The sequence below is a fragment of the Brassica napus genome, chromosome C7, assembly GCF_020379485.1.
Source record: "Brassica napus cultivar Da-Ae chromosome C7, Da-Ae, whole genome shotgun sequence".
Lineage (NCBI taxonomy): Eukaryota > Viridiplantae > Streptophyta > Magnoliopsida > Brassicales > Brassicaceae > Brassica > Brassica napus.
In genome coordinates, this window is record NC_063450.1 from 34,369,284 (window position 1) to 34,379,945 (window position 10,662).

The 10,662-nt window shown below is 35.2% G+C and overlaps 1 long non-coding RNA gene across 2 annotated transcripts; it reads right to left on the minus strand.

Moving 5' to 3' along the window:
- Positions 1-431: 431 nt before the first annotated feature.
- Positions 432-10,364, minus strand: LOC111207544. Of its 2 annotated transcripts, XR_007326014.1 has the most exons (6): positions 8,661-10,364; positions 8,171-8,562; positions 1,810-8,097; positions 1,566-1,730; positions 1,399-1,486; positions 432-1,260 (listed from the first exon to the last, which is right to left on the minus strand). It is a non-coding gene; the product is annotated as an uncharacterized LOC111207544 (long non-coding RNA). The 2 variants fall into 2 exon arrangements; XR_007326013.1 differs by having other exon boundaries at positions 774-1,730.
- Between the last annotated feature and the right edge of the window lie 298 nt (positions 10,365-10,662).

The following is a 10,662-nucleotide window of genomic DNA, read 5'->3' on the forward strand; positions in this document are numbered from 1 at the left end:
CTAATTTTGAAATGTTTTTGTTAAAAGATCTTTTGTTTACCAAAAAATCATAGGAGATGGGACTCAGTTGAATGTTGAGATATCTTTGCGATGGGTTGTAATTTGTAAACTAAGCGTAGATTACAAAGATGTAGCTTAGGTATCGAAGGTCGGCTCTTTTTTTGTGTGATCTATTAAGTTTTGGTGTTGTTGCCGTTTTCAACTTCAGCGTCACAGATACTCATTTTGCTTCTAATGTATTTCTTTGTATCTTCTCTCTTCTCTTTTTCCTCTATCTACAATCACTGTCAGAGTTAGAGCTGCTAGAGCTATTTTCATTGTCACTCTCGTGTTTACGTGCCATAGCCTTCTTGTTAGTGGACCTTCTGCGATGATGACTATTTTCATCAAACTCAAATTAATCATTTTGTACGCTTTATATGCTGACATCATGCTGAAAAAAAAGACAAGGAAAGCTTTGGTAAACTGATCAGATAAACGGAGAAAAAGCATCTACATGTTGATAATTTGAGACTGCACCAAATGTATATTGTCAAAAAATTACATTAAATAAATGATGTCCGATGACATGATTTTATAACAATTTTTACCTATGCAAATCTTATTTAATCACGGTGATTGTGATGTCTATTGAGATTGGTCGACTTTTCTAAATGTCTTATTAGAAATTCAGAAGCATTGAAATTTTGAAACATTCAAATATGCAAACTGGAAATTGAACTATATAAATTTAGCTTAAAACAATGGCTGTATTATTAATATGAGAAAAAGTATGATGATCCATAAATTATGATTTGCAATCAGAATTATAGTCTAGGTAATGCGCATCCGTGATAGGTATCACCTTCAGTTTCAATAAGAAATTACAAAATGGGATAACTGATTCTTTTTTTTGTAACACTACTGATCATTTATTTAAAAGGCATTTTAAATAACTAAAAACTGGACCAAATTCTTGTATATTCTTACTAAATCTTTGTACTTAATAGAACCTTCTAATAAGAAGCCTCGCTTTTGATTATGTAGTTTATGCTTTTGATTATGAAGTTTGCAAGACTCGACACTTCAAGCAGAATATCAGACATCACTGTTGTACCCATAGCTTCTTTTCTTCTTCTTCCTCTTTGCCAAATGAATATTAATCTCCTCAAGACACAACGCGAGCACTGGAATCTGCCAATAGTCTCTCCAGTGGAAAGCTTGCAGGCCCTTCTTGCATGCTTCTGCAATTACCTTCTTTTCTATCGATTTCTCAGAGGCCTTGAGAAAGAAACATCATCAAGAAAAAACATCAGATTCTATTAAAATACATCTCAGCACTGTTACCATTACATACACTTCTCATCAAATTTAGTAAACATGTTCTTTTAAGATAAGACCTATACGCCAAAAGCTTACTTCCGCTTGCTTTTACGATTATCCAGGCCCCCTGAGGAGTTAAACATTCAGGCATCTAGCGATATTGGGTTTGTTGAAGCAAGATACGCTGCAATAAGAATGTAATTTGCTGAAGTAGACATATGGAAGTGGAACATTTAGGCATGTATTCAGCAATCTGGACATACATGGTTTGTTCGTTGAATCTTATAGCAAAAGGACTGCCACGGAACCTGAAGTTGGTGCTGCTTCTTGTCACATCAAAAACACTGAGCTCATAGAGAGAGCCTTCTCTCAGCGTCGTTTGAAGGAGTTAAACCGGAACATTGTTCGACGTTTTGGATTAGCGTTGACTGAAAAAAGAGGTTAAATCAGAAGCAGGTCCTAAAGATCTTAATGTAAAACTAATAATGAGAAACAAAAAACACATACCTTCCCATCAATCAACAGCATCAATCAAAAGCATATCAGACACCCATTGGCGCACGACCTTTCTTATCATTTCGGGCCTCTGAAACCCTTCTAAATATATACATGATGAGCGAGTTTGATAAGGAGTTAAGAGGCACCAAAGAGGATGTAGTGGGCATCGTTGGCTGAATTTCATTACTGTAAACGTTTCTCAACAGAAGCAATGGAAGGGATAGTGGAACGGTATCGAGTTGGAAGAGAAGAGCTTGACGGCTGACTTCGTCAAACATATTAATGAAGTAAATGCTTCGATTAATAGAGTAAATAGCTGGAGGCACAGCGTCTGTCCACAGCAGAAACGTATTGGAAAATAAAACCAATCCCTAATTACCAATAGGCCTTGTTTGAAAAGAGTAGAAAATTCCAATAAGAATCCACTGCCAAAAAAACATATTTGGATTGCTTAAGACGTGTGCCACGTGTCCTATCTTATCTTGCTTATGTGGCATAGCGAAAAAAGAGAAAAGCTTGTTTTATTATTATACTAGATTTGTATATTGTGTTTTTGAATGAGTTGACAATGTGTTTTCGATCCATTTGATAGTAGTTACTGATAATGTGTTTGTTATTTGTCAAGGGTAGATCGTGATTTGTATTTGTTAAAAGATATGTTTTTATGTATTAATTTTTGTTTCGGACGTGTGATTTCACTACTTGAGTTCCAATATTATCTATTTCTGCAAATGATTGTTTATTTGGTTAGTGGCAGAAGTTCAACATGTATTTTGCTACGTTTTTGTTTTCTCTGGGCTATCCTCCTCTATGTAATTTTCTGAATGATTTTTTGTGATTATGTATTTGACTGAGAGCCATGGTGGCTGATGTCCCACATTCTTTTTAATCGTGGATGCCCTAGGTCTTGCTTACGCACCAAATGAATTGTAACTTAAATCCATCACTTTTTAATATGTCTAATGAATGAATGTGTACTATGCTACTTACCATTGAGTTTATTTTTTAATTTCTACAATCACCATTCAGGAGATATGTATGACCCACATTTTTCACCAAATATCAATTGTTTAGGTAGACCGGGGTTAACATTACTTCACTGTATTTGTGATTGAGTTATAGTTATAGATTTGAAAGAGAATACAATGATTGAGACTGATGTAGTAATTTTCCTAGCTGGTGCAAGTTCCCTATGATCGGTAAGCCATAAGGAGAAGGTAGATGCCGACAATATGCTACTTCACGGAGGTGTTAAAAACAGAGACGAGGAAGATAAGCTTTAGATGCCAATTCAAATTCATACTTGTAACACGTTTCAATTTTGTAACTTCATAAGCGATGATGATGAAGTAGAGCTCCTGTATTTATATGAGCAAACCATATAAAATGACATTCAGTTTATTGTTTCAGAGCAAAAATATTTTATATTTGTATAACACAATATGGTAAACTTCCTATTCTGAACAAATGTTCAAAATACAACAAACATAAACCGGTACACTTTGACCGAGCCATGGCTGAAATCACAATAACAAAAAACCTTTGCTTATTTGTTCTTTCTTATACTAAAATCTTAAAAAGCTAAGCCGTCTCTTAAAGAGATATTAAATCCTAGAAGCATTTTCAGATTCTTAATTAGGCTGATTGAATGACAGCCTTATACATTACAGAAGTGGCATTCAACGTTGATCGTTACGAAATGCAAAGACTCACTACTTTCTCATCAGAGCCTTCATCATCCTCGTCTGATTCACTATTCACTTCTTCAGGCTTTTGCCTTTGGCTTTGAGTCAGCCTTGACAACACTCGAAGCAGCAGCTCCAGCACTTACATTGGCAGTGCAGTTGAAGGGACCTCCACTTCCTCCTCCTCTTCTGAGTCAGAAGAAGAGTAATCCTCAGAAGAAAAGGAATCCACCTATTCATCGAGGTCGGGCGTTTTGTAGCCAATGAAGTAGACACTTCCTCTCACCAAGGAGTGGGAGAGTTCAAACTCCTTCTCAAAGACCAGATCGAAGCTGACCTGAGGAATCTTCTCCTCCTGAGAAAGAGTTCTATTCACAAGCTTCTTCCCAATTAACAGTCACATACATGAGAGCAGTTTCACCCATCTTCCTATTACCAATACATGCTTACATATTAAAAAAAAAAAAAGTAAAAAACTGTAAAGAAAACCAATCATGAATCTTTCAAAACTGTTAATAAGGGTATTTGAAAGCAGGATTGAGATGGAATAAGGTGGTGAAAAGAGCATCGTTGTTTGTATTAAGCTTTATACCATAAACTCTAATGGAAACATTTTGTTTCTGGTAAGGTGAAAAGGAAGAGACGGCAACACTAAGAAGACGGAGATTTAATAAAAAAGACTTAGTTTGGGCTGATACGAATCTAGACCTAGAGAGCTTTAAAAGTCCAAATCAATAGTATAGTTTGTAAGTTTCAGGGATTGACTGAAACGTGGCGCAAAACGCCCCGTCTCCAGAGTGATGTGGCAGCAGAAAAAAAGAGGTAAGTCTACTTTATTGTTATAGATAGATAGATACTAGTGGATAGCCCGTGCTACGTCCAGAGCGGTTGTCTGTTGTATTTATAAATGTTTTGTTTATGTTATATTTGTATTGTTTCTTTGTGCGAGTTAATATTTCTTCATTGAATTATTATTGTATATATAGTCTATTGTGGATTAGGATATTCATTATATGTGACAATTGGTTGTTAAATATTATTTGTTTGTGTGTATTGAAGTTGTTTTTGTTTGTTGTTGTAGCACTCTTTATAATAATTTTAATGTTTCCTCATCTTTCAACTTGTGTCCATTTTATATTTTCATTTGTTTATATATTTATGTACATAATTGTTTTTCAACCTTATGTATTTTATAATGATGGTGAAATTATGTGACATATATTCACAGTTGTTCTTCTTCTTATAAATTTGTTTTGAATTTTAACTTAAGTAGTCTAACCAATATTTTACCTCAAGGTAAATATATGTACATTACTTAGGATGCAGTTAATGCATCTTATTTCTTCAGCTGGACTATTAGGAAAACAAATTCCCCAATCTTGAGGTTCTATAAAATACAATTTAATTTTAAATCTGAAGTAAGTTTCTAGTTTAAATCTTAAAGCAAGATTTTAGTTCAAAGCAATTAATAATATACAGAATCAACTAAAGGATCATTTTCTAATGGATTTCCCTGAATGAAGTTGAAATACATATAATCTTACGTTTAGATTTCTTAATAGCTTTGACAATTAGAACGTAGTTGCAATTATTGCATTAGAAGAACAGCAAACAACCATCCAACTACATAAACTGATTTGAATAGATTATGAACTTTGGTTAGAACTTTTTGGTTGACCAAATTTCTTTAGAATCATCATCAAACCCAAAAAGTAGATTTCCATTCTTTCGTATTGATTCGACTTTTTTTATTGTTTGTAACTCTTGAAAAACAATAATGAATTATAAATGAATAATTTGAGGGAAAGTACTTTGAAACTACGGTTAAAGACATCTAAGCCTAAAAGATAAAACTCTATTACGTAATTATATGTCATTATACTGACTTGACTTTTTTTTAAATAAAATTTTATTCTACCCAAAAAGTGATGTAGTAAAGTTATTTCTCAAAAAAAAAAAACATACCAAAAGTGATGTAGCAAATCATTTTATCACATTTAAGATTATTTATGAGAGCTTTTATTTTTTGTTATGTATCTACGTATAAAATTCTGAAATTCAAAAAATGAAACCATTTGTTTTGAAAGAGAAACAAACTTGCAAAAGAAAGAGTTATTCTGTAAGGGAAAAATAGCAGGCGGAATAAATGAACCCGGATTACACTTTGTCACGATGAGTAAGACTTCTAATCATTGCTCGGGCCTGGGCGTTCGGTGGTCCGTTCGGTTTCGGTCCGGGTGATTCGGATTTTCAGATTTTTGGATTTTCGGTGTTATACTCATAAGTACCATTTGGTTTTTACTAATTATCGGATTGGGTTCAGTTCGGTTCCTTCCGGGTTCGGTTCAGATCGGATTTATCCAATGTTTAAAATCGTTCAAAAATATATTTTTAAAAACCTCGAAAATTGACCCAAAAAATTCAAAATATATAAATTATTTACAAATCTAATTAAAAATTAGTTAAACTATCTAAATTAAATAAAATGAATTCAAAATAACAAATAAAACAAACTACAAATATATTTTGAATACTCTAAAATATTTAAATCACCTTAATATATATAAAAACATTAACATATTTAACTAATTTCGGATATCTTCGGATCCTATTTCGGTACGGGTTATAACCAAAGTCCAAAGTAGTAAGTTCATAAGTCTCATTCGAATATTTTTGTAAAACAGTTCGGATTCGGTTTCGGTTTTTCTGGTTCGGGTTAAGGTCAGTACTTCGGGTTGAGTTAAAAACGCCTAGGCCTAGCTCAGATTTTTAGAAAATAAGATGATCTAGCTAGTTTTAAAAAAAAAAGTGTTAAAAAAAAAGAAAATGATCTAGCTAGAGGAAGAATACATACACAACCCCTTTCGTGTCTCTTTTCTTTACATGTAAGAAAACGTGTCCAATCTATCGTATGTACTACGTAGTCCCAAACATCGGTCTAGTTTGTGGACATCTTTCATGTTTCTGAGTTCATGGTAGTTTGATAAAAAACACGAAGAAAAATACAGATAAAGATTTGAAGAAGAATAGAGTGAGGTTCTCTCCTTAGAGTTTCGTCTCTTTAGGTTCAAGTCTTTACCTCAATGCTAGTTGGGTCACCTATCTGGGCTCAGCAGGATCGAGTTGGCTCACACCGACGGTCATAGAAGAAGACGGAGAGACTTCATAAGCAACAGTTTATGAGCCACCACTTGTTGTGATTTTGGGTTTAATGGGGCTCGAAGAATGAATCTCTGTGCGTTGGTCATTCCACCACTAGCCGGAAACGCCTCCAACTCCCAAATTATTTAGCATTGAAGAGATTTTGGCTCGTGATCACTCCACCCAAACTCGAGTAGTAGAATGAGACACTGCCCTGATAGGAGGTGAAATACTGGTATATGTTGTTGTCTCCAACAGAGAAAGAGCTTGTTAAATCGAACTGTTTGGTGTACATCTGAAACTTCTCTTCCGCGAAACTCACATCACCGAAGTAGTCATGTCCCATGTTGTCAAAAGAGTTGTTGCAGTACCGACTCAGATGCGTTGGCGGCTGAACGCTGGGTCTGAAATAGCGTCAGTGCGGTGTGAGGCGTGGTGCATCGTCCGCCTTCCTGAAAACACCTCGCTTCAAGTCCTCAAGGCGACAACCCCTCAGGTGGAGATAGCTTCTAGCCTTAGAGTCTCCTAGGCACGCTTCTTTACACATAGCATGAACCAACGTCGAGCTTTTGTTTGGTTTAGCTATTGGCTTCTTAAGATAAGTCTTAGCAGTATGACGTTTCTCGGAGGTGCTATGCAGCTATGGATCATCTCCTCTGGAAAATTCACCTTAGCTCTATCACCACAGATCCTGCATGCAACTACATCATAAGCTCTTGATTTTTCCTGAGAAGTGTTGAATGCTCCAAGCAATTATCGAGAGTCTTTTCTGTGATCACAGATCTCAGCGGCCATTTTCCCCTAGGGCGCGGCCTAATTCTATTTACTGATTCTTTCTCTTTCTCTTGGAAGATTTCTCACTGGATTTCACAGTTTTGTTGTCAGAAACTGAACCTAATGGAGTAAAATCACACAATATCAATCGATCATATGATAGACTCAGAGAGGAAGGTTGAAAATACGCATAAACAAAACTGCATGTCTTAGCGAGTAACATGATTTGGACATATTAACAACACAATATAATCAACGTAGTAACAATACAAAAAAAAAAAAAAAGTAACAAAACAGTTAATATCAACCATAGACTTGAAACAGTAGTTGACGTTAAACACTGAGTAACTTTGAAAACAAAGATCTTGAAGATATAAAATCATTTCAATTTTTTTTGATATGATCATATAAATTTAGAAACGTCAAATAACTCCTTTACTAATTGATAGACTGTAAATATTCCGAGAAATAAAGAAAGGCTAATAAGCATATAGTAAAAGAATAAATCTATAAAAGGTTGAATGTGAATTACTGGTATATGTTGTTAGCTCCGATATTGAAAGAGTTTTTTACCATTAACCGGTACCAGTTCATCAGAATAAACCACGTCTGGTGGGCTGCTGCGTAGACCAAAGAACTTTGTATTTGACACACGCCCATAACGAACTTGGGATCATATCTTCTGTATATAACACATCTGGCGTTTCATCAAATAACGAGATTAGTCTAACATCACCTTGCAAGAGACAGAGAGAGTTGTTCTGGTTTACCTTCATGAATTCGCCATTTACAGGACACCACGCCAATACGAAACATGTAAACAATATATGAAACCAGTGATACAAATGTGGATACCGAGAAAAAATAAGCTTCCCCCAAAGGAGCCTTAGTACGCCTCCGGTTTCGACTTGTCAGCATCAGCCAGAACTTCACATGTAAATCACCAACCCAATCCAAATCAACGGAAATGAAAACTCATGACGAAATATATCGAACTTTAAGAATGACGACAAGGAAATGCTAACCTATGGTCGTAGACGTGACCAAGCCTTGGACTTGTGCATTTTTTTTTTGATATCAAGACAATGGCCGGAGCATCACTAACCTTCAGATCCAAAGTTCTCAGCCCCTAGTCACCAGACTCCCATCCAGGACTTGAAACCTGATTTTGATTTTCAATCGTCAATCACAGATGCGGAAAAAATGAGCAAATGTAAATTCTTTGTGCACGCAAAGAACTAAAATAAAAAGTTTACTTACTGATAGCCATTAATAAGAATCTAGGATGATGATGAAAGCTTCTCCTATCAAAGACTGAAACTCTCCGCCATGAAACCCTAACGATTTGGTATCTTCTTTCCCGGCGAAGATGAGAGAGAGAGAGAGAGAGAGAGAGCCTTTTGATATGATATGTCAGTCTGTCTACACCAACCTGCCTTCAACTCTGAAAGAAAAACTTGAGAATTCGCCATAATCAACGCTGAGAGAGTGTTTAGTCGGAACAAAGATTGTAAGCCACTGAATTATGCTGAAGTCTCGATTCGGGCTCATATGAATACTGGATGAAATGGGTAACGAAGACAGGGAAGATGGATGGTTGAGCAAGAACTAACTGCTTCGATTGAATGACATTACTAAGCACAATTACTTAACATCCGGGAAGTGGAGGAGGATAAGCGTTATGTAGAAGGTTTCAGACAAGATGTCGTCTCTGGAAACATAAGAACACAGAATATGAAAACCCTAACAACATGTGAGACGCATAAGATAAACGATAAAACCCATCACATTATTCATTTGAAGATGTAGCCCACAATGAAAATCTATACGAAAAAGCTCCTTCATGTTATAAATCCATGATATGGATATGTGGATTGCCATTAACCATCAAGGAGGTTTACATCCGTCCAGACTATCCGGTCCGTCTACACCCGTCTCCGGTTCGTCTCATCCGTCCAAGACTAGTCAAGATGAAGACTCATTCAACCGGAGCATTTATGAGCTTTGACCAAGTCTAGATATTTGTGGTCAATATGTAATAAATGTGTAGATACTCTCCTTTGTTGTAAACCCTTGGAACCTCCACTATATATTGATAGTGAGAGCTAATGAGAAAGACACAACTTTCACAACAACACTTCTCTCATATTTCTAACACGTTATCAGCACGATTGTGCTCTCCACCTGAGAAATCTCTCTCAGCCGGCGATCCTCTTTCCGGCCAGCTCCTCCGGTGCTCAGCCTTTGCTCCACCGGCGCTCAGCCTCCTCTCCACCAGGCCACCTCTCTCTCTCCGCCGGAAAACTCCTCTCTCTCTCAAATTCCGGCCAACTCTCACGGTGGTCCTCTCAGATTCTTGTGGTGAAAAAGGTAAACAAATCAAAACCTTGAAATCTATAGAACACCATTATGTCTGAAACAAATCTAGGATCTATATGAATCCATAACTTATAAACAATCTATGGATTTAAAATATTGATCTTGTTTCTATGATCCATATGATCCATATGAAACTTGATTCTAAAAGTATCTTGAATCCATAAAACTTAAAATTCTCTAAAGGTTCTATGTTTCTCTAAAAAACTTATAAACTTATCAAAATACCTAAAGATCTACATGAATCTTGTTTATAAAAACTTATGAATCATAAAATTATTAGAGAAAGCTTAAACCTTTTTGATTCAATCCTTTTGTTTGGCCATTTTACCAGATGTGATAAACATAAGTGTATAATCTGGCCAAAACAAAATTCCATCAATCCCTTGTTGTGCCATTTTCGGCCAGAACTCCTAAAATCAGTCAACCCATCAATAAAATCGAAATTAAAATCATTCATTGCATATCCTTGACTATTAATATTTATTTTGTAACTATCAAAGTTTTAAAAACCTTTTATGATTTTATAAATGCATAATCGATTTTATAAATGCTTGTTTGATTTTATTAAAAGCATATCTTTGACTGAAAATTATTTCTAAAAGTTTTATAAGCCATAGTCTTGTTTTAAATTGATATGTCATAAGGTAGAATAAAATCTGGTTGAAATCATTTGATCATATTGTTAATTAAACCAACCATGAACCGATTTTATATCATACTGAATTTTGATCACATAAGTTTGCTAGTTAAAATAAAACTTGATCTAGTTTCATCCTTGAACTTGATTCTATGATTAAATTATGTACTGATCATTTGCATACCTGATAGCATCATTTAGTAAATCATTAGATCGAACTTGAATCATCCATGAACTGACCTTTGC